This window comes from Choloepus didactylus, chromosome X (assembly GCF_015220235.1).
Source record: "Choloepus didactylus isolate mChoDid1 chromosome X, mChoDid1.pri, whole genome shotgun sequence".
Taxonomy (NCBI): Eukaryota; Metazoa; Chordata; class Mammalia; order Pilosa; family Megalonychidae; genus Choloepus; species Choloepus didactylus.
The window spans coordinates 95,885,598-95,909,029 of NC_051334.1; the positions used below are offsets into that span (position 1 = coordinate 95,885,598).

At 37.6% G+C, this 23,432-nt stretch overlaps 1 pseudogene; it reads left to right on the forward strand.

The window, feature by feature from the left end:
• Nucleotides 1–10,745: 10,745 nt before the first annotated feature.
• Nucleotides 10,746–13,797, forward strand: LOC119522262 (annotated as a pseudogene).
• The last annotated feature ends 9,635 nt before the right edge of the window (nt 13,798–23,432 follow it).

Here is a 23,432-nt window from a genome sequence, read left to right on the forward strand (position 1 = left end):
GGCGGCCACTTCCTAGACTTTACACCTAAAGCACAAGCAACAAAAGAAAAAATAGATAAATGGGAGCTCTCCAATCTTAGAAGTTTCTGCACCTCAAAGAAATTTCTCAAAAAGGTAAAGAGGCAGCCAACTCAATGGGAAAAAATTTTTGGAAACCATGTATCTGACAAAAGACTGATATCTTGCATATATAAAGAAATCCTACAACTCAATGACAATAGTACAGACAGCCCAATTATAAAATGGGCAAAAGATATGAAAAGACAGTTCTCTGAAGAGGAAATACAAATGGCCAAGAAATACATGAAAAAATGTTCAGCTTCACTAGCTATTAGAGAGATGCAAATTAAGACCACAATGAGATACCATCTAACACCGATTAGAATGGCTGCCATGAAACAAACAGGAAACTAAAAATGCTGGAGGGGATGTGGAGAAATTGGAACTCTTATTCATTGTTGGTGGGACTGTATAATGGTTCAGCCACTCTGGAAATCAGTCTGGCAGTTCCTTAGAAAACTAGATATAGAGTTACCATTCGATCCAGCGATTGCACTTCTCGGTATATACCCAGAAGGTCGGAAAGCAGTGACACGAACAGATATCTGCACGCCAATGTTCATAGCAGCATTATTCACAATTGCCAAGAGATGGAAACAACCCAAATGTCCTTCAACAGATGAGTGCATAAATAAAATGTGGTATATACACACGATGGAATACTACACGGCTTTAAGAAGGAACGACCTCGTGAAACATGACAACATGGATGAACCTTGAAGACATAATGCTGAGCGAAATAAACCAGGCACAAAAAGAGAAATATTATATGCTACCACTAATGTGAAGTTTGAAAAATGTAAAACAAATGGTTTATAATGTAGAATGTAGGGGAAGTAGCAATAGAGAGCAATTAAGGAAGGGGGAACAATAATCCAAGAAGAACAGATAAGCTATTTAACGTTCTGGGGATGCCCAGGAATGACTATGGTCTGTTAATTTCTGATGGATATAGTAGGAACAAGTTCACAGAAATGTTGCTATATTAGGTAACTTTCTTGGGGTAAAGTAGGAACATGTTGGAAGTTAAGCAGTTATCTTAGGTTAGTTGTCTTTTTCTTACTCCCTTGTTATGGTGTCTTTGAAATGTTCTTTTATTGTATGTTTGTTTTCTTTTTAACTTTTTTTTCATACAGTTGATTTAAAAAAGAAGGGAAAGTTAAAAAAACAAAAAAGAAAACCAAGGGAAAAAAGATGTAGTGCCCCCTTGAGGAGCCTGTGGAGAATGCAGGGGTATTTGCCTACCCCACCTCGATGGTTGCTAACATGACCACAGATATAGGGGACTGGTGGTTTGATGGGTTGAGCCCTCTACCATAGGTCTTACCCTTGGGAAGACGGTTGCTGCAAAGGAGAGGCTAGGCCTCCCTATAATTGTGCCTAAGAGCCTCCTCCCGAATGCCTCTTTGTTGCTCAGATGTGGCCCTCTCTCTCTACCTAAGCCAACCTGAAAGGTGAAATCACTGCCCTCCCCCCTAAGTGGGACCAGACACCCAGGGGAGTGAATCTCCCTGGCAACGTGGAATATGACTCCCGGGGAGGAATGTAGACCTGGCATCGTGGGACGGAGAACATCTTCTTGACCAAAAGGGGGATGTGAAAGGAAATGAAATAAGCTTCAGTAGCAGAGAGATTCCAAAAGGAGCCGAGAGGTCACTCTGGTGGGCACTCTTACGCACACTTTAGACAACCCTTTTTTGGTTCTAAAGAATTGGGGTAGCTGGTGGTGGATACCTGAAACTATCAAACTACAACCCAGAACCCATGAATCTTGAAGACAGTTGTATAAAAATGTAGCTTATGAGGGGTGACTATGGGATTGGGAAAGCCATAAGGACCACACTCCCCTTTGTCTAGTTTATGGATGGATGAGTAGAAAAATAGGGGAAGGAAACAAACAGACAAAGGTATCCAGTGTTCTTTTTTACTTCAATTGCTCTTTTTCACTCTAATTATTATTCTTGTTATTTTTGTGTGTGTGCTAATGAAGGTGTCAGGGATTGATTTAGGTGATGAATGTACAACTATGTAATGGTACTGTGAACAATCGAAAGTGCGATTTGTTTTGTATGACTGCGTGGTATGTGAATATATCTCAATAAAATGAAGATAAAATAAATAAATAAATTAATTAATTAATTAATTAAAAAACCAACTATGGAACAAAATTATACGTATTTTATAATATTAAGGAATTGTTAAATTTTTAGGTGTGAAATGATATTATGTTTCTTTTAAAAGATTGCTTATCTTTTAGAGATATGTGCTAAAATATTTACAGATAAAATGTCTGGCATTTCTTTCAAAATAACCTGCAGGGAGGGGTAGGGAATAGGTGATACTTGGATGAATCAACACTGACTATGAGCTGGTAATTGCTGAAGCTGGGTGATGGTACTTAGAGGTTAATTACATATTCTCTCTGCTTCTGTGTGTGTGACATTTTTCCATAATAAAAAGTGTTTAAATAAACAGTAAAAAAAAAAAAAAGAATGAAAGAGGATTCTTGACTCACACCTTATACCAAAATTAACTTGAAATGGATCAAAGACATAACATTAGCACTAAGACCATAAGACTCTTAGAAAATAATGTATGGCAACATCCTAAAGATCTTGTGATAGAAGGTGGTTTCCTAGACCTTATACCCAAAGTGCAAGCAACCAAAGAAGAAATAGACAAATGAGATCCCCTGAAATTTAAACACTTTGGTACATCAAAGAACTTTGTCAGAAAAGTAGAAAACAACCTACACAATGGGAGACAATATTTGGAAAACACATATCAAATAAGGGTTTAATATCCCAAATATATAAAGGAATCCTACAACTCAACAACAGAAAAACAAACAACCCAATTAAAAATGAGCAAAAGACATGGACAGACATTTTCCTGAAGAGGAAATACAAATGGCTCTAAAAATATGAAAAAATGCTCAACTTCACTGGCTATTAGGGAAATGCAAATCAAAATCACAATGAGATATCATCTCACACCTACCAGAATGGCCGTTATCAAAAAAACAGAAAATTACAAGTCCTGGAGAGGATGTGGAGAAAGAGGCACACTTATTCACTGTTGGTGGGAATGTAGAATGGTGCAATCACTCTGGAAGTCTTTGTGGCAGTTCCCCAGGAAGCTAAGTATAGAATTGCCATATGACCCAGCTATTCCATTGTTAGGTTTATACTCAGAAGAACTGAAAGTTAAGACACAAATGGACGTTTGTAAACTGATGTTTATTGCAGCATTATTCATGATTGCCAAGAGATGGAAAGAGCCCAAATGTCCATCAGCATATGAGTGGATAAACAAACTGATAAATACACATGATGGAATATTACACAGCTGAAAGACAGAACAAAGACATGGAATATATAACAACATGGATGAACCTTGAGGCCATTATGTTGAATGAAGTTAGCCAGAAACAAAAGGGCAAATAGTGTATTGTCTCACTAATATGAACTAATATTAATGAGCAAATTTTGAGAGTTAAAAGCTGATAACACAGGCTATCAGGAGATAGAAAGATGGTAGAGATCAGGCATTTGATGTTGAAGGACTACAGAGTGTGCAGCAGGATTGATTCTAAAGATCCAGAAATAGCAGCATACCATGTGATGGTAGCACAATGTTGTATGTACACTGAACAAAGATGTCTGTGAGTAGGGCTGAAAGAGGTAGGATAGGGGCATGTATGACACCAGAGGTAAAGATAGGTGATAAAGACTGGGACTGTATAACTTAGCAAAAACTGGAGTGGTCAATGACTGTGACTTAATGTACAAATATAAAAATATATATGCAGGGCTAAACTGAGGATGGGGGAAAAAGCAGAAGAGTTGGACTTCCTCACTTGGGTTGTTGTTGATGTTCTCATAAACATTGAGGACTGACAGTTTGGTATGCTGAGCCCTCTATCTCAGATCTTGCCCTTGTGAGCCTCATTGCTGCAAAGGAGAGGGTAAACCTGGTTATAATTGTTCCTAAGGGCCTCTCCCTGAGTGCCTCTGTTGCTCAAATGTGGCCTCTCTCTCTAGCTAGGTCAACTCAGCAGGTGAACCCACTGCCCTTCCCCACTACATGTGACCTGACTCCCAGGGGTTTAAAATTCCCTGGCAGCATAGGACTTGACTCTCAGAGATGAAATTGGACCCAGCATCATGGGATTGAGAATACCTTCTTGATCAAAAAGGGGAAGCAGAATGAAACAAAATAAAGTTTCAGTGGCTGAGACATTTCAAATGGAGTCAAGAGGTCACTCTGGTGGGCATTCTTATGCACTATATAGATATCACAGTCTAGGTTTTAGTGAATTGGAACAGCTAGGAATAAATACCTGAAACTATCAAATTCTAAGCCAGTGGCCTTGACACTTGCTGATGATCATATAACTATGTAGCTCACAAGGGGTGAGAGTATAATGGTGAAAACCTTGTGGATCACCCTACCTTTACTCAGTGTATGCATGGATGAGTAGAAAAATGGTGACAGGGACTAAATGAAGATTGGGATGGCATGGGGGGATGACTTGGGTGTTCTTTTTTCTTTTGTTCTTCTATTCTTGTTTTTATTCTCTCTGGTGTAAAGAAAACATTCAAAACTGGTTGCAGTGGTGTGCTGGTTTGGATGTATGTCCCGCAAAATGCCATTATCTCTGATGCAGTCTTGTGTGGGCAGGAAGCATATTGCTGTTGATTGGGTTGGAGACATTTGATTGGATGTTTCTGTGGAGATGTGATCACTCAACTGTGGGCAAGATCTTTCATTGGATAATTTCCATGGAGGTGTGGCCCCAACCATTCAGCATGGAGCTTGATTAGTTCACTTGAGCACTGTATAAGCTCAGACAGAAGGACCGAGCTTGCTACAGCCAAGAGGGACACTTTGAAGAATGCACAAAAGCTGAGAGAGTAGCTGCAGATGAGAGACAGTTTGAAGACAGCTGTTGAAAGCAGACTCTTGCTCAAGAGCAACTAAGAGTGACGTTTTCAAGGAACCGAAGCCTAGAGAGGAATGGGAGAAAGCCATTTTGAAACCAGAACTTTGGAGCAGACACCAGCCATGTGCCTTTCCAGCTAACAGAGGTTTTCTGGATGCCATTGGCCATCCTCCAGTGAAGGTACCCAATTTTTGATGACTTACCTTGGACACTTTATGGCCTTAAGACAGTAACTTTGTAACCAATTAACCCCCCTTTATAAAAGTCAATCCATTTCTGGTGTTTTGCATTCCAGCAGCATTAGCAAACTAGAAGAGGTGGTGAAGGCACAATTACATGATGGTACTGTGAACAGTTGAGTGTACACCGTGAATGATTGTATGGTATGTGAATATGTCTCAATAAAACTGAATTTAACAAAAACCAGAAAAGAACAATTCAAACAAAACAAAACAATGGAATAAGAAAAACAACCTAAAATAGCTGCATTCCTTCCAACATGTCCCTAATATACCCCAAGAGAATTAACAAACCCTAAGAAAAGAAAGGAATAAAAAAAAACTAAAATAACTACATTTCTTCCAACATGTTCCTAATACAACCATGAAAATTTACTAACCATAATCATTCCTGAGCATTCCCATAACATTGACATTATCCTCAATAACTTATCAGTTTTATTAGATGATTATTCCACCTTAAATATTGGCTGTCTATGTCTAGGTCCCCTACATTCTAAAATATAAAATATTTCTTTTACATTTTTCACAGAGTTCACATTTGTGGTAACATGCAATATCTCTCTTTTTGTGTCTGGTTTATTTCACTCAGCATTATGTCTTCAAGGTTCATCCATGTTGTCATACGATTAACAACATTTTTCCTTCTTACTGCTGTGAAGTATACCACTATGTGTATATACCACATTTTGTTTATCCACTCTTCTGTTGAAGGACATTTGTATTCTTTCCATTTCTTGGCAATTGTGAATAATGCCACTATGAACATCAGTGTTCAAATATCTGTTCATGCCACTGCTTTCAGATCTTCTGGGTATATACTGAGAAGTGAAATTGTTGGATCGGAGGGTAACTCTATATCTAGTTTTCTAAGGAGCCACCAGACTGTCCTCCAGAATGGAGGTACCATTATGGAGTCGCACCAGCAATGAATAAGAGTTGCAATCTCTCCACATCCTCTCCAGCATTTGTAGTTTCCTGTTTTTTTAATGGGAGCCATGCTAGTTGGTGTGAGATATCTCATTGTAGTCTTAATTTGCATATCCCTAATTGCTAGGGAAGATGAACATTTTTTCATGTGTTTTCTAGCCATTTGTATTTCCTCTTCAGAGAAATGTCTTTTCATATCTTCTGCCCATTTTATAATTGGGCTATTTGTAATATTGTCATTGAGTTGTAGGATTGTTTATATATGCAAAATAAAAGTCTTTGGTCAAATAAATGGTTTCCAAAATTTTTCCCATTGAGTTGGCAGTCTCTTCACCATTTTGACAAATTCCTTTCAGGTACACAAGCTTTTAATTTTGACAAGTTCCCATTTATTTATTTTTCCTTTTGTTGCTTGTCTTTGGGTGTAAGGTTTAAGAAGTGACTTAATACAAGGTCTTTAATATGTTTCCCTGCATAATCCTCTAGGAGTTTTATGACACTGTCTCTTGTATTGACATCTTTAATTCACTTTGGGTTAATTTTTGTGTAGGATGTGAGGTAGGGGCCCTCTTTCATTCATTTGGATATGGATACCCAGCTCTCCCAGCTTCATTTGTTGAAGAGACTCTTATGTCCAGTTCATTGGTTTGGGGAGACTTATCAAATATCAGTCGACCATAGATCTGGGGGTCTATCTCCAAATTCTTAATTTGATTCCACTGATCAATATGTCTATCTTTATGCCAGTACCACGATGTTTTGACCACTGTGGCTTTATAGTAAGCTTCAAAGTCAGGAAGTGTAAGTCCTCATGCTTCCTTTTTCTTTTTTAGAATGTTTTTAGCAATTAGAGACATCTTTCCCTTCCAAATAAATTTGAAAACTATCTTTTCCAAGTCTGGAAAGTGGGTTGTTGGAATTCTGATTGGAATTTCATTGAATCTGTAGATGAGTTACGGCAGAATTGACATCTTAATGACATATAGCCTACTTATCCACAAACATGGAATATTTTTTCATCTGCTTAGGTCCCCTTCTATTTCTTTTGGTAAAGTTTATAATTTTCTATGCATACATCTTTATATCCTTGGTTAAGTTTATTCCTAGGTACTTGATTTTTTTAGTTGCCGTTGAGAATGGAATCTTTTTCTTGAGTGTCTGTTCAGTTAGGTCATTTCTAGTGTATAGGAACATTACTGAGTTATGTGCACTAAAATTGTATCCCACTGTTTTGCTAAATTTGTTTATTAGCTCAAGTAGCTGTGTCATCAATTTCTCAGGGTTTTCCAAATATAAGATCATATCATCTGAAAATAATGACAGTTTGGATGCCTTTTATATCATTGCCTTGCTGGATTGCTCTGGCTAGCACTTCTATCACAATGTTGAATAACTGTGGTGGCAGCAGTCATTCCCGTCTTGTTCCTGATCTTAGAAGGAAGGCTTTCAGTCTCTTACCATTAAGTACTATGCTGGCTCTGGGTTTTTCATATATGGCCTTTATCATATTGAGGAATTTTCCTTCACTTCCTACCTTTTGTAGTGTTTTAAACAAAAAAAAAAGGATGCTGGGTTTTGTTGAATGCTTTTTCAGCATCTATTGAGATGATCATTTGATTTTTCTGTTTTGATTTGTTAGTGTTGTATTACATTGATTATTTTTCTTATGTTGAACCATCCTTGCATGACTGGAAAGATCCCCAATTGGTCATGGTGTAGGATTTTTTTATTGTGTCATTGGATTCAATTTGCAAGTATTTTGTTGAGAATTTTTGCATCCCTATTCATGAGGAAGACTGGCCTGTAGTTTTCTTTTCTTGTAGCATCTTTACCTAGTTTTGGTATTAAGAGAGTTGTTAGCTTCATAAAATGAGTTAAGTAGTGTTCCATTTTCTTCAATGTTTTGAAAGAGATTAAGTAAGATTGCTGTCAGTTCTTTTTGGAAAGTTTTGTAGAATTCCCCTGTGAGGCTATCTGACCCTGGGCTTTTATTTGTGGGAAGCTTTTTGATGATTGATTGGAAACCTTTGCTTCTGATTGGTTTGTTGAGGTCTTCTGTTTCTTCTCTGGACAGTCTAGGTTGTTTATGTGTTTACAGGAAATTGTCCATTTCCTCTACATTATTTAATTTGTTGGCATACAGTTGTTCATAGTATCCTTTTATGATTTTTTTAAATTTCTTCAGGATCCACTTTAATATCCACTCTCTCATTTATTATCCTGTTTATTTGTGCCCTCCCTCTTTTTGATTTTGTCAGTCTAGCTAAAGACTTCTCAACCTTGTTGAACTTCTGAAAGACCCAAATTTTGATTTTATTTATTCTTTTTTTTTTTGTTCTCTATTCCATTTATTTCTCCTTTAATCCTTGTTATTTCTTTTCTTCTCCTAGGCTTAGGATTAGTTTGCTGTTTATTTTCTAGCTTCTTCACTTGTTCTATTAGATCTTTGATTTTAGCTTTCTTCTTTTTAATGTATGCATTTAGAGCTAGAAATTTCCCCCTCAATACTGCCTTCACTGCATCCCATAAGTTTTGATATGTTGTGCTCTGGTTTTTATTTGTCTCTAGATATTTAGCAATTTTCCTTGCTATTTCTTCTTTAACCCATGGATTGTTTAGAAGTGTGTTCTTTAACCTCCAGATATTTGTGAAGTTTCTAAATCTTTGATGGTTATTGACTTCTAGTTGTATTCCATTGTGGTCACAGAATGTGCTTTGAATAATTTTAATCTTTTTAAATTTACTGAGGCTTTTTTTGTGGCCCAGCATATGATCTATTCTGAAGAAAGTTCCATGGGCACTAGAGAAGAATGTATGTCCCGGTGATTTGGGATGTAATGATCAATATATGTCTGCTAAGTCAAATTCATTTATCACAGTATTTAGGTTTTCAATTTCCTTGTTAGTCTTCTGTCTCATTGATCTATCTATAGGAGAGAATGATGTATTGAATTCTCCCACAATTATTGTGGACACATCTATTACTTCCTTCACTTTTGCCAATGTTTGTATCATGTACTTTGGGGCACCTTTATTGGTTGCATAGACATTTATGGCTGTTATTTCTTCTTGGTGAATTTTCCCTTTCATTAATATACTTGTCAGATATATTTTTCCCTCTCTCCATTTATTTCCTTTAGCATACCCTTACCAAAATTCTTTAGTTATCTGCCCTTCTCCAGACCTCTCACTCCTTACTTTTTTTCTCTCAGCTGGTAGGGCTCCCTTTAGTATTTCATGTAGGTTGGTCTCTTAGCAAATACTCTCGGCATTTGTTTGTCTGTGAAGATTTTAAGCTCTCACTACAATTTGAAGGAGAGCTTTGCTGAATAAAGTATTCTTGGTTGGCAATTTTGCTCTTTCAGAATTTCAAATATGTCATACCACTGCCTTCTTGCCTCCATGGTGGCTGCTGAATAGTGACTATTTAGTCTTATGTTGTTTCCCTAGTATGTGATGAATTGCTTCTCTCTTGCTGCTTTCAGGATTTTTCCTTTTCTACAGCACTTGACCACCTGACCAAAATATGTCTTAGAGTTTATTGGTATTTATTCTGTTTGGAGTTTATTGGGCATCTATGACTTGCATATTTATGTCTTTTAGATGGATTGGAAAGTTATCCCCAACAATGTCTTTGAATACTCTTCCTAGTCCTTTACCCTTCTCTTCCCCTTCTGGAACACCAATGATTCTTATATTTGTGCATTTTACATTGTCCATCATATCACTGAGATCCATTTTGATTTTTTCAATTTTTTCCCCATTCTTTCTTTTGTTCTTTCACTCTCCATTCTGTCCTCTTTGAGCTTGCTGATTCACTGCTCAGCTTTCTGCAATCTAGTGCTGTATCCAGGATCTTTTAATTTGATCAACAGTTCCTTTTATTTCCATAACATCATCTATTTTTTAAATTCACTCTTGCAAATTTTTCTTTATGCTCTTCTAGGGTCTTCTTGATGTCCTTTATATCCTGAGCCATGGTATTGGTGTTTGTGATTGCTTCTTTGATTAATTTCTCCAAATTATGTATCTTCTCTGGTTTTTTAATTTGGGCATTTGGGTTATCCACATCTTCTTGTTTCTTCATATGCTTGATAATTTTCTGTTGTTTTTGCCCTCTTGGCATTTGCTTATCTTGATATGGTTCTTTCATGGTATGCTGCCTTATTGAAATGATTATCTATAATTTGACAGATCTACAGCTTGGTGCAGTGCACTTTCCCTGACCTACCATCAGATGACCCTCCTGAGCCACCTCTTACCCTCAATCCAGTTCTCCCCAACTTCATTTATATAGTAAGTGGTGGTCCAAACCATTTTGATGTCCAATTGGCATACCAATTTTTTGTATGCGGTGGGGACCACCAGCCCTGTGGGTCAGGGGCATGCCCTGTGCAGTTTTGCTGGGAAGAGGGCTTTAAGACCTAGTACTCCCATACATTCCCAGGGCTACAACTGGAATACCCTGGGGCTGCAGCACATGTCTAACACTTCAGCTCAGATTCCCCACAGTCCCTCTCTGCCGTGGGCCTACAAGTCCATGAGCTTGGTGTAGGGCTCCTGGCACTTCCATGTGGCACCCTCCCTCTAGGCTCTGCACCCCATTGGCTTCTGCAGAAGAAGAAGGTGAGCCATTAGAAGCCAGCCAAATCCCAAATTCACTTAAGGAAGCATTCTGCTGTGGTGCTATGAAGGGGTGTCTCCCAGCCCACTGCAAAGAGGGCTGTATGGGGCATGGAAACTACCCAGTTCTGTGATCATCTGTCTGCTGCAGTGCCTCATCCCTGGCTCAAGGGCTTTTATCTGTGGGTATGAAAAGGGCTATCACCCACACCAGATACTGAGGCAGGTGCCTGGGATGTGGAAGACACTCCCCAATGTGATCCCACTGTTGGCTCCCTGGCTGCTTTCCAGGTCTTACTCTAACTCACCTCCAAACACAGTCTCTCAGTTTCTCCCAACCACAGCAAAAGTCCAGCTGCCATTTCTCTGGATCAAACACTTACATGACTCTGAATGCAGTCTCTTGGCTTCTCCAAGTGTTCAGTCACTATGGATAAAGAAGTCCCTGCCTAGCTGGTGGAACCCTGGAACCACTATTCTGAAGCACTTTCTGTCTTTTATCTAGTGTTTTTCATGGAGCAGAATTTTGCTCTGTCTCTCCTAATCCACCATCTTGGATGCTCTCTATATCTATCCTTTAATCTCTTTCTTTTTCCTTTGGTTGTTTTGTTACATTTCTGGAGATGTCCTTCACTTTAATCATCTGTGACCTTTCTGTTGAAGTTTTTATTTCATCAACCATGTTTTCAATTGCCAAGAATGACTTCTTGTTCTTCAAATGTTCCTTTATCATGGGATAAGGGATACAACCTATTTTCAAATCTTTCAAGGATAAATGCTAAAAGTTATATTTTTAAGTTCTCTTCTATTGCCAGAATTATTTTTGTTTCTTCCAAAATCATGGTTTATAATTGATTATCATGTTCTTTTTAATGTAAGGGACTTTTTTAAATGCCTGCAATTTCTGTGATTATCATATTCTTAATTAATAGTGAGGCAATACAAATCTATATGAGAGCTCTGTGCACATAGGCAAGGCTTGTCAAAAAGATATAGAAGGGGGCAGGGCAAGATGTCAGCAGAGGGAGGTGTGGAATTCAGTTAGTCCTCTAGAGCAGCTAGTGAATAGCCAGGAACTGTTTGTAACAACTGCTTGGGGGACAATCATGACTAGACACATATCAAACACTGGTCTGAAATGGGTGAAAAGGCCTAGATCACAGCATAGAATGTTATGTAAAGCACCCCTCACCCACTGGCATGGCAGGATGAGTTGGAACACTTTCCCATAGGAAAAAGAAGCAGTCTCTACTAAGAGCGAGGGAAGTAGATCAAACAAGCTCCAATTGCAGCTTTAATTAATGAATTTGGACTACTGAATACAAGCTATGTGCACAGATAAGCCTGGAGCAAGCAGGAAAGGAAACCTGAGGTCTCTCCTGACAGAAAGAAGGCAGGGCTGACAGAAAAAAATTAAAACAGAGGCTTTTGGAGTTGGCTGAGCTCAAAATACTGGAAAATTCCCAAGAAAGAGGGCACATAGCGCAAAATACCAGCTCTGGCTCTTGACTGGCAAACCTTAGGGGCTCAGGATTGGCTCTGAAAAGGGGATTCCTTTTTTTCTTTTTTTAAACTATTCTAAGTAGCTCATTAGAGAAAGCCTCAGGGATTTTCAATTGTCAGCAGTGACCCTGGCAAGAGTGGAGTTAAGATAAGACTGAGAGACAAGGTAAGGAGTCAAATGAAGGAGATAATACCCTAAAGGACATATCTTCCACAAGAAAAGGGAGTAGAGCCTGGCTGAAATGGAAGCCTTCCTTCACAGAATTCAGACCCCAGGAGCTGGAAACCAAAATAAAAGCAGCTTAAGCTTGCCTTCTACCTCTGTCTCTGTCTCATCCACACTTCTGGCAGGGACAGGGTCAGCTGAGAATTAAAGGCACCACATCTCTTTACACCAATGTGGAGCTGCAGACTAAGTGCCAACTGCTGGGCATGTAGGTAAAACATAGTCTAAGGGCCTCACAGGAAAGTCTGACAACCTGCTGGTTCTCATGCTTAGGGAAATTTGACACTGATTACACCTTCTTCCTGAGACCTGGGCCTGTCTGGTCTGGGAAAATCTGATTGGGGTTGATCATATCTGGATAGGCCTTCCTCAAAAAAAATGGTTCCATATAGGCAAGGCATGAACCAGTATAACAAGAGCTGGAAAATTCTGATTAGCTAAACAAAAGCTATACTAGAGGTCTAGAATAAATTGAATTGAACCCCAAAGAACAGATGGAGAACAAAGCCAACCAACAAGAAATTGCTAGGTAAAAGAGTGAAAATGATCTCTAGAATAAACTAATCAAGGAAACCAGATGCCTAGAAACCAACAAAAAATTACATATTACATCAGGGAAAATGAAGATATGGTCCAGTGAAAGGAACAAACACTTCAAATGAGATACAGGAGTTGAAACAATTAATTACAGATTTTCACACAAAAATGTTAAATCAATTCAAAAATCAAATAATGTGTGTGGTTGATTGCTCCCTCAGACTTATTAGGGAGGGGGTGATGCTGAGATGGGGCAGTGGCTACTGAAGTGGATGCACTCTCTTCGTGGGTAACCTTGAAACTAAAGTGAGAGAGGAACTCCATTTTGAAATTCTTCACCAGGCTGGGCCAGTAAAATTTCCAGAAGATAAAGATTGTAAACCAAAGCAATTTGCATTTGTAAATTTCAAACATAAAGTATCTGTTCTTTAAGGAATGAATCTACTTAATGGAATAAAATTTTTGGAAGGCCCATCAAAATTCAATTTAGATCAGGAAGTAGCCATACCTCACAGAATGTCAGTTTGTCATATTCCCAGTATCATGTTGGAAATTCAAGCCCTACCTCTACATTTTCTAGCAGCAGGTATGAAAAGACTAGAAAACATGAGTCCATCAACACAGGTAATTCAGGGATATTTCTCTTATCCAGAAAATTTTCAGAGGCAAACCATGAGTAACAGTGCTTTGAGGCAGGTATCATATGGTGGGAAATTTGGTTCTCCACATCTTGATTAATTAGGATTTTCTCCAATGGCTCAGTCACATGATCATTCTTATAACTAGTCTTCAAGCTCAAAGTGGCACCAAGATACATCACCATTACAGCATAATGTCAGGCAGAATTCTCATCCCTACATAGCAGAAGGCATTATAGCTGTGACAAGAATTACACTGATCATGGTTCTGACCATCATTACAGAGGAAGCAGGGATGATTTCTTTTATGAAGATAGGAGTCATGATCGCTGGAGCCATGACCATGAAAGCAGAAGAGACAATAACAGAGATGGGAAATGGTGCTTATCTCAAGACTAAAAAGTATTAAAAGAACATTTACTGCCTATGGAGTCATTTTAGACCCTCTTGGATAGGTTATTCTGGAGAAGATCTGTTGAAAAAATGTTCACAGCAGGTTTGCAAGTCACCACATTTCTACAAAAAGGTTTTTGAAAACTAGGGCTACAGTTTTTGCATACTTAAGATGCTTTATTATTCTTTTTTAATCAGTTTCATTAAGATATATTCACATACCATGTAATCATCCACAGTGTACAATCAGTTGTTCAAAGCACCATCATATATTTCTGCATTCAACACCACAATCAATTTTTGAACATTTACATTACTCCAAGAAAAGAAAAATAAGAATTAAAATAACAGTAAAAAAGAACACCCAAAACATCCAGTCCCCCCATCAACTCTATTATTCATTTAAGTTTTGTCCCCATTTTTCTACTCATCTTGTCCATACACTGGATAGAGAGTGTGAGTCACAGGGTTTTCATAATCATGTGGTCACACCATGTAAGCTACATAGTTATCCAATCATCTTCAAGAATCAAGGCTACTGGGCTACATTTCAACAGTTTCAGGTATTTCCCTCTAGCTATTCCAATACACTCAAAACTAAAAAGGGATATCTCCATAATATATAAGATTACCTCCAGAATGACCCCTTGACTCCATTTGAAAACTCTCAGCCTTTGAAACTTTATTTTGCTTCATTTCTCTTCCCCCTTTTTGGTCAAGAAGGCATTCTTAATCCCATGATGCTGGGTACAGGTTCATTCCCAGGAGTCATGTCCCACATTGCTAGGGAGATTTACACCCCTGGGGGTCATTTCCAATGTAGGGGGAAGGGCAGTGAGGTTACCTGCCAAGTTGACATAATGAGAGAGTACATAACTGAGCAATAAAAGAGGCTCCTTTGGAGGAACAAGCTTCTTAAAGTCAAACCCAAAGGTTGAGAGCTTGGCCTTCTAAGTTTGTAGCCCCCAATGCTTGTGAGAATATCAGTAATTCCCCAAGTGGCAAAGATTAATGCATCCATATTTTCCCCCAGTTCCTCAAAGGGACTTTGCAAATACACTTTTATTCTCTGCCCAAATTACTTTGTAATGTAACCAGCCTTCACCCTAGTCTGTACAAACAAACCCAATCTCATTCCCTATTCAAAAGTCCATGTAATTATGTTGTTTGAATAAACAGACCATACAAGTTAAATTATACACTGTGCTAAAGTAAACATCTCTTTCATTGGCCTCACACATGTCTTGAATTTTTAAAACACTGTCAATATCATCCTTTATCCTTTAGTCCAATTTAACTTAGTCATAACTGATCTGCTTCACTCATATCTCTAATTGAAATCAGAAATCTTTTTCAGCTTTTTTAACAGATGCCATATGGGGTAATACTGACATTCATACCTGCTGAACTCTAACTCTGAGTCCCAGGTGTCACACAGATACCTGAAGTTCCAGGGATGGACAAGGTTCTACAGAAAGAGCTCAGCATCTCAGAATATAGAGATAACAATTACAAATCAGGAACAGATGCAACTGTTGTATTGTCAATTTGTGTCCCTGCTCTCAGTTCTTCCAAGTATGTATCCAGTAATGTGGTTGCAGGACCTTATGGCAACCCCATACTTACTTTCTTATTGAACACCACACGGCCCTCCAAATGGGCTTACCATTCTAATTCCCCACTCACAGTGACTAGGTACATCCACATTTTTCTCCAGCAATTGTATCCCTCTATATTTTTTTCCACTGAAATTTTATTGAGATATATTCACATATCATAAAATCATCCACAGGGTACAATGAATTGTTCACAGTGCCATCATATAGTTGTGCATTCATCACCACAATCAGCTCTTGAATGCATTCATTACTCCAAAAGAGTTAAAATAAGCATACTAAACAATAAAAGAAACAATAAAAATAAAATAAAATACAATAGAAATGTCAGACATCAATACCACCAAGAATCCCATAGCCTTCCTTTGTATCCCCTGCTTATAGACATTTAGTTTTGGTATATTGCTTTTGTTACAATGAATGGGAGCATACTATAATGTTGCTGTTAACTATAGACTCTAGTTTTCATTGATTGTGTTTGTCCCCCAATGCCATCCCATTTTCAACACCTTGCAAATTTGACATTCATTTGTTCTCCTTCATGTAAAAATGTTCGTATATTTGTACCTTTAATCACCATTATTGACCACTCTAGGTTTCACCAAGTTATATAGTCCCAGTCTTTATCTTCTATCTTTCCTTCTGGTGACATACATGCCCCATCCTTCCTCTATCAAAGTTACTCACAGTGATCTTTGTTCAGTGTACTTACAATATTGTGTAACCATCACACAGTATTGCGTATCTATTTCTTGATCTGTACAATCAATCTTGTTGAACACTCAATACTTCTTCAGCATCAAATACCTGATCTCTACTCTCTATCTATCTCCTGATAACCTGTGCTCTGAGGTTTGTTCATTAATGTTAGTTCATATTAGTGAGAGCATACAGTATTTGTCTATTTCTGTCTGGCTAATTTCACTCAACATAACATCCTCAAATTTCATACACATTGTTATATGCTCCAAGACTTTATTCTCTCTTAAAGCTACATAATGTTCTAACATATGTATGTACCACAGTTTGCTTATTCACTCATCTGTTGTTGGACATTTGAGCTGTTTCTATCTCTTGGCAATCAAAAATATTACCACAATAAACATTGGTTTACAAATGTCTGTTGGTGTCCTAACATTCAGTTCCTTGAGTATATGCCTAGCAATGGGATTGCTAGATCATTTGGCAATTCTATACTTAGCTTCCTAGGAAATGCCACACTGCCTTCCAGAGTGGTTGCACCACTCTACATTCCCAACGGTAAATAAGCGTGCCTCTTTGACTCATCCCCTCTAACACTTGTAATTTTCTGCTTTTTTGATAACGGTCATTTTAGTAGGACTGAGATGATACCTCATTGTGGTTTTGATTTGCATTTTCCTAATAGTCAATGAAGTTGAGCATCTTCTTATATGTTTTGAGTCATTTGTATTTCCTTTTTAGCAAAGCATCTGTCCATGTATTTTGCCCATGTTTTAATTGGGTTGTCTTTTTATATAATGCAATTTTATTTAAGTATATTCACATATCATACAGTCTTCCATAGTATACACCAATTGTTCAGATTATCATCTTATAGTTGTGCATTCACCACCACAATCAATTTTTTAACACTTTCATTACTTCAAAAAATAAAAATAAGAAAAAATAAAAGTTAAAAACACCAAAAATAATAATAAAAATAAAAGTAAAAAAGAACTGTCAAGTAAAAAACAGTAAAACAGAACACCCAAGTGTTGTTCATAATTTTCATGTTGAGTTGCAGAACCTCTTTATGTATTCTGGATAGTAAAACTTTATCTGATATATGGTTTCCAAATATTGTCTCCAATTGCCTATGCTGTCTTTTTACTTTTCTGGCAAAGTCCTCTGATTCACAAAATGTTCAACTTTTAAACCATATCCTATCACAAGATCTTTAAGGCATTTCCATACATTTTCTTCTATAAGTTTTATGGACTTAACTCTAATGTTTAGGACTTCAATACATTTCAAGAACATTTTTGTATAAGGGTGAGATAGGAATCCTCTTTCATTCTTTTGGATATGGCTATCCAGCTCTCCAAACACCATTTATTGAAGAGACTGCTCTGTCCCAGTTGCCTTGACTTGACTGTCTTATCAAAGAGCAATAGTGCATAGATGAGTATATTTCTAAATACTCAATTTGATTCCATTATACAGTACATTTATATTTAGTCTAGTACTATGCTGTTTTGATCACTGTAGCTTTGTAATATGCTTCAAAGTCAGGTAATGTGAGACCTCCCACTTCATTTCTCTTTCACAAGATATTTTTGGCTATTCTTGGCATCCTGCCCTTCCAAATAAATTTGGTTATTTGTTTATATATTTCTGCACATAAATTGTTGAGGTTTTAATTGGTATTGCATTGAATCTGTGAATCAATTTAGATTGAATTGACATCTTAAATATATTTAATCTTCCAGTCAATGAATGTGGTATGACCTTCCATTTATTTAGTTCCTCTGTGATTTCTTTTAGCAATTTCTTGTAGTTTTCTGTGTATAGGCAATTTGTTTAAATTTATTATAACCAAATTATAAATTTGGTCAAATTTATTCTTAAATATTTGATTATTTTGGTTGGTATTATAAATGGAATTTTTTCTTGATTTCCTTCTCATGTTTCTCAGTACCAGTGTAGAAACACTATGGATTTTTGCATGTTGATCTTGTACTCTGCAACTTTGCTGTATTCATTTATTAGCTTTTGTGTCTTTGCTGTAGAATTTTCTTGATTTTCTACATATAGGAGCATGTCATCTGCAAACAGTGAAAGTTTTACTTCTTCCTCACCAATTTGGAGGCCTTTTATTTTTTTTTTTCTTGTCTAACTGCTTTAGCTAGATCTTCCAGCACAACATTGAATAAAAAAGGTGACAGTAGACATCCTTGATATCTTCCTGATCATAGAGGGGAAACTTTCAATCTTTTCCCACTGAGTATGATGTTATTTGTGGGGTTTTTGTTTGTTTGTTTTTTGTTTTTATTTTTTCTAAATATTTATTTATACATGAATGCATATTCAAACAATTGAAAGAAATTAAAGAATTTCATCCCTTTACATAAACTGAGAATTTGACATATGATTAATTAACTCTTAACACAGTGCTCTATAAGTGGCTTTAAAAAAGATTATTTTGCCTGCTTATGCCTTCTTTTCATTTTTTTAATTGAAATTGCTCACAAACCATACAATTATCCAAAGATCCAAAGTGTACAATCAATTGCCCACAGTCCCATCATACAGCTGTGCATCCATCACCACAATTAATTTTTTTCAATTTTTAGAACATTCTCATTACTCCAGAAAAGAAATAAAGACAAAAAAAGGAAACTCAAGTCCTCCCATACACCTAGCCACCCCCCCATTATTGATTCATAGTATTGTTAGAGTACGTTTGTTACTGTTGATGAAAGAATGTTATAATACTACTAACTGTAGTATATAGTTTGTAATAAGTATATTTTTTCCTATATTCCCCTCTATTATTAACTTGCAGTTATAGTGTCACACATTTGCTCTAGTTCATGAGAGTGATTTCTAATATTTGTATTAACTGTACATGTTAATCATGGACATTGTCCATCACAAGATTCACTGTTTTATACATTTCCATCTTCTAACCTCCAACTTTCATTCTGGTGACATACATGACTCTGAGCTTACCCTTTCCACCACCTTCACACACCATTCAGCACTGATAGTCATTCTCACAACATGACACCATCACCTCTGTCCACTTCCAAATGTTTAAGTTCCCCCTAGTTGAACATTCTGCTCATAATAAGCAACTGCTCCCCATTCTTTAGCCCCATTCTATATCCTGGCAACTTATATTTCATGTCTATGAGTTTACATATTAAAACTAGTTTATATCAGTGAGAACCTGCAATATTTGCCCTTATGTGTCATCTTATTTCACTCAATATAGTGCCATCAAGGTTTCTTCATCCACCCATTTTTGTAAGATGGTTTCATTCACAAACCATACACTCCATCCTAAGTAAACAATCATTGGTTTCCTGTATAGTGGCATGTTAATGTATTCACCAGAATCACCACTATCTATACAAGGACATGTCCATTTCTTCCACAAAGAAGGAGGAGGAGTCAAAGGAGGGAGAGAGACAAAAGAAAAAAAAAGAAAGAGAAAAATATCATGACAGCTAGGAAGCAACAAAAGGAAAGATGGCATTAGACCAAAGTAAAATAAACAGACATCACCAATGCCAAGAGTCTCATACCCCTCCCCTGTGTTCCCTCATATGCACTTAGCTTTCTTATATTGCCTTTGTTACATTAAAGGAAGCATAATACAATGTTTCTCTTAATTATAGTCTCAAGTTTGCACTGACTGTATTTTCCCCCAATCCCACCCTATTTTTAACACCTTGCAATGTTGATATTCATTTATTCTCCCTCATGTAAAAACTTATTTGTACCTTTTATCACAATCATTGAGCACCCTAGGTTTCCCTGAGTTATACAGTCCCAGTGTTTATCTTTCCTCTTTCCTTCTGGTGTCCTACATGCTCCTAACCTTCCTCTTTCAACCATACTCACAGTCATCTTTGTTCACTGTACTTACAGTGCTGTGCTACTAGCTCCCAAAATTGTGTTCCAAACTCTCCCTCCTTTCTTTTCCTTTCTGTCTGCAGTGCTCCTTTTAGTGTTTCCTGTAGAACAGGTATCTTGTTTACAAACTCTGTCATTGTCTGTCAGAGAATATTTTAAGCTCTCCCTCATATTTGAAGGACACTTTTGCCGGATATAGGATTCTTGGTTGGTGGTTTTTCTCTTTCAGTATCTTAAATATATCACACCACTTCCTTCTTGCCTCCATAGTTTCTATTGAGAAATCTGCACATAGTCTTATCAAGCTTCCTTTGTATGTGACGGATCACTTTTCTCTTGCTGCTTTCAGGATTCTCTCTATATATTTGTTGTTTGATAATCTGATTAAATGTCTTGGCATAGGCTTATTCAGATCTATTCTGTTGGGGCATGCAGCCCTTCTTGGATCTGTAATTTTATGTCTTTAATAAGAGATGGGAAATTTTCATTGATTAGTGCCTCTATTATTGCTTCTGCCCCCTTTCTCTTCTCTTCTCCTTCTGGAACACACATGAAACCATACTCACAGTCATCCTGCATTTTGTGTTCTCATTCAGTTCCCAGAGATGTTTGTCATGTTTTTCCATTCTTTTCTTTCTCTGTTCTTTTGTGTTAGGCTTTCAGGTGTCTTGTTCTCCAGTTCCTGAGTGTTTTCTTCTGCCTCTTGAGGTCTGCTGTTGTATGTCTCCATTGTCTTTCATCTTTGTGTTGTGCCTTTCATTTCCATAAATTCTACCAGTTGTTTTTTTCAAACTTTTGATTTCTGCCTTATGTACACCCAGGGTTTTCATTATATGCTTCATCTCTTTTTATATATCTTGCCTAAACTTTTTGAATTGATTTAGCATTTGTTGTTTCAATTCCTGTATCTCAGTTGAAGTGTAAGTTTGTTCCTTTGACTGGGCCATAACTTCATTTTTCTCAGTATACATTGTAGTTTTCTGTTGTCTAGGCATCTGGTTTCTTTGGTTACTCTTATCAGGTTTTCCCAGATCGGAATGGGCTCAGATTTCAGAAGCAGGCAATAGTATCAGGTCTCCCTGAGGATGTGTCTTAGAAGATTGATACACCCTTTGAGGTCTCAAGTCAACTGTGCTTTTCTGCCCAGCTGGTAGCAACTGTCAGCCTGTCACTCCAGACTGGTGTAAGGAGGTGTGGCCCTTGGTTGTTTTCCCCCAGACTCTGGTGTCTGGTTCTGAATGGAAGGCCAATAGTAGAGCTTGGCACTACCTCTTGCCTCTTGGCATTATGTCTTTCTGCTGGGGAGATATCATTTGCATTTGAATAGTCTCTCTGGCTCTGCTACCTCCACCCTTGTCTGGGTCAGAATTCTGGGAACTGAAAATGGCTGAGGCTTTCTCCATTGAGCTGGTAAATGTACAGAAAGCCCCCTTCAGGGCCAGTCCATGTCCACCCTCAGTTTCACCCATCAGCCAGAGTTAGCACCTGGTCTTCTGGGCTCCCCCTCCATTCCAGAGAGGTCCTCCAGCTCTCCAAGGTCAGTTGTCAACAAAAGTCTCTTTCTGCCTTTTGGGGATTCATAGCTTGTGTGGAGAAGTCAACATTTGTTAATAAAAACATCAGTTGGAGCTGGGCTGAGGTATATTCACTTGTTCAGAGAGTGCTTTGCAGATTTGGCTTCTGTGGGGGAGGGGCTCTCAGCTTGGGTGTGCAGTTTTTACTTATAGATTTTATGCTGTGATCTCAGGCATTCCTCCCAATCCAGGTTGGTCTATGATGTGTGGATAGTCACGTGTGTCCCCCAGCAGTTATTCCAGATTACTTACTTGTTGTTCCTGGTTGTTTATTAGTTGTTCTAGGGGACTAACTAGCTTCCACACTTCTCTATGCCACCATCTTCTTCCAACCTCAGCTGTGGGTTTTCTATATTGCCCTCATCATATTGGGGAACATCTCTTCTATGCCTATCCTTTTTTTCCTTGCAATGGACAATTTATTTTCCTGTTTAGTCAATAGTTCTCCATACTTGTTTACACATAGAATTAACAGATTTCACTAATCTATTACTGCAACATTTCACACTTGGCAATAATAAATACACATTTATACTTCACCTATATAAAGCACATGAAGAGATTTTCATTCTGTTTACTTTTAGGTTGCTTGTCAGAAACTAAAATTGCTTATTCAGTTATAGACAATACACCCTAATGACACATCTGGTGGGGTTGCCCACAGTGATGCCATGTTTAGATATGATGACTTACATGGCCACAGAATTATTTGTCACATACACATTCAGGGATACTAGAAATGTCATTGAAGTAGACATTTGGCTGCTTCAGTCCAAAGCTGAAGTTTAACAGCAGATTTATTAACTGAGTGGCTGACCTTGTGCCCTTATTTGGCTACTTAGTTTCCCCAGTTTCCCAACTTCATGATCTACAGGCACAACAAGCAGATGAAGTTTTCTTGGCTTCCATTAGGAAAGGAAGAAACCATGAATGAGTTTTTGTCAAGTGTCTCCTAGGCCTCATAAATATTTGTTCTCATGATGCAACTATACCATCATTAGATATGACCACTGCTGAAGCTTGAATTCATATGATTAAAAGCTTTACAATTTTTAATTCCAATACCCAACTGAAAGTCAACTGTACCTTAATGAAGTGCAATATTAAAGTTGAATATGAAAATGGATTTAATTTTGCTTTTTTAATCCTTATTATTCTATTTCTTGCCATGAAAGAGAAGCAGGTATTAAGCAGCATCAGTGCAAAGTACAAGAGCAGAAACTAAATTTGCTAAAAATTTTAAAACCTGATATATATTTCTCTCCATGATCACCTGAAGTTTTGAAAGATTATTATGTGGCTGGAGGTGAAATTAATTATTCATTATACTAAATAATTTCTTAGAAATCACAGACTTGATATTTATGTAGTATATTCTGATGAAGGAATGCATCTTCCTGCCTCATGCTTCTTTGGCAACCTCCCTGCCTCCTTCTTCTCCATGACAGCTCCTCCCAGGTAACCATCTCAGAGCAGGAAACACTTTCTGGAACCCTGGCTCTGACTTTGATACCATCTCCTATCTGAGCAGCCACAGCTGTCTGTG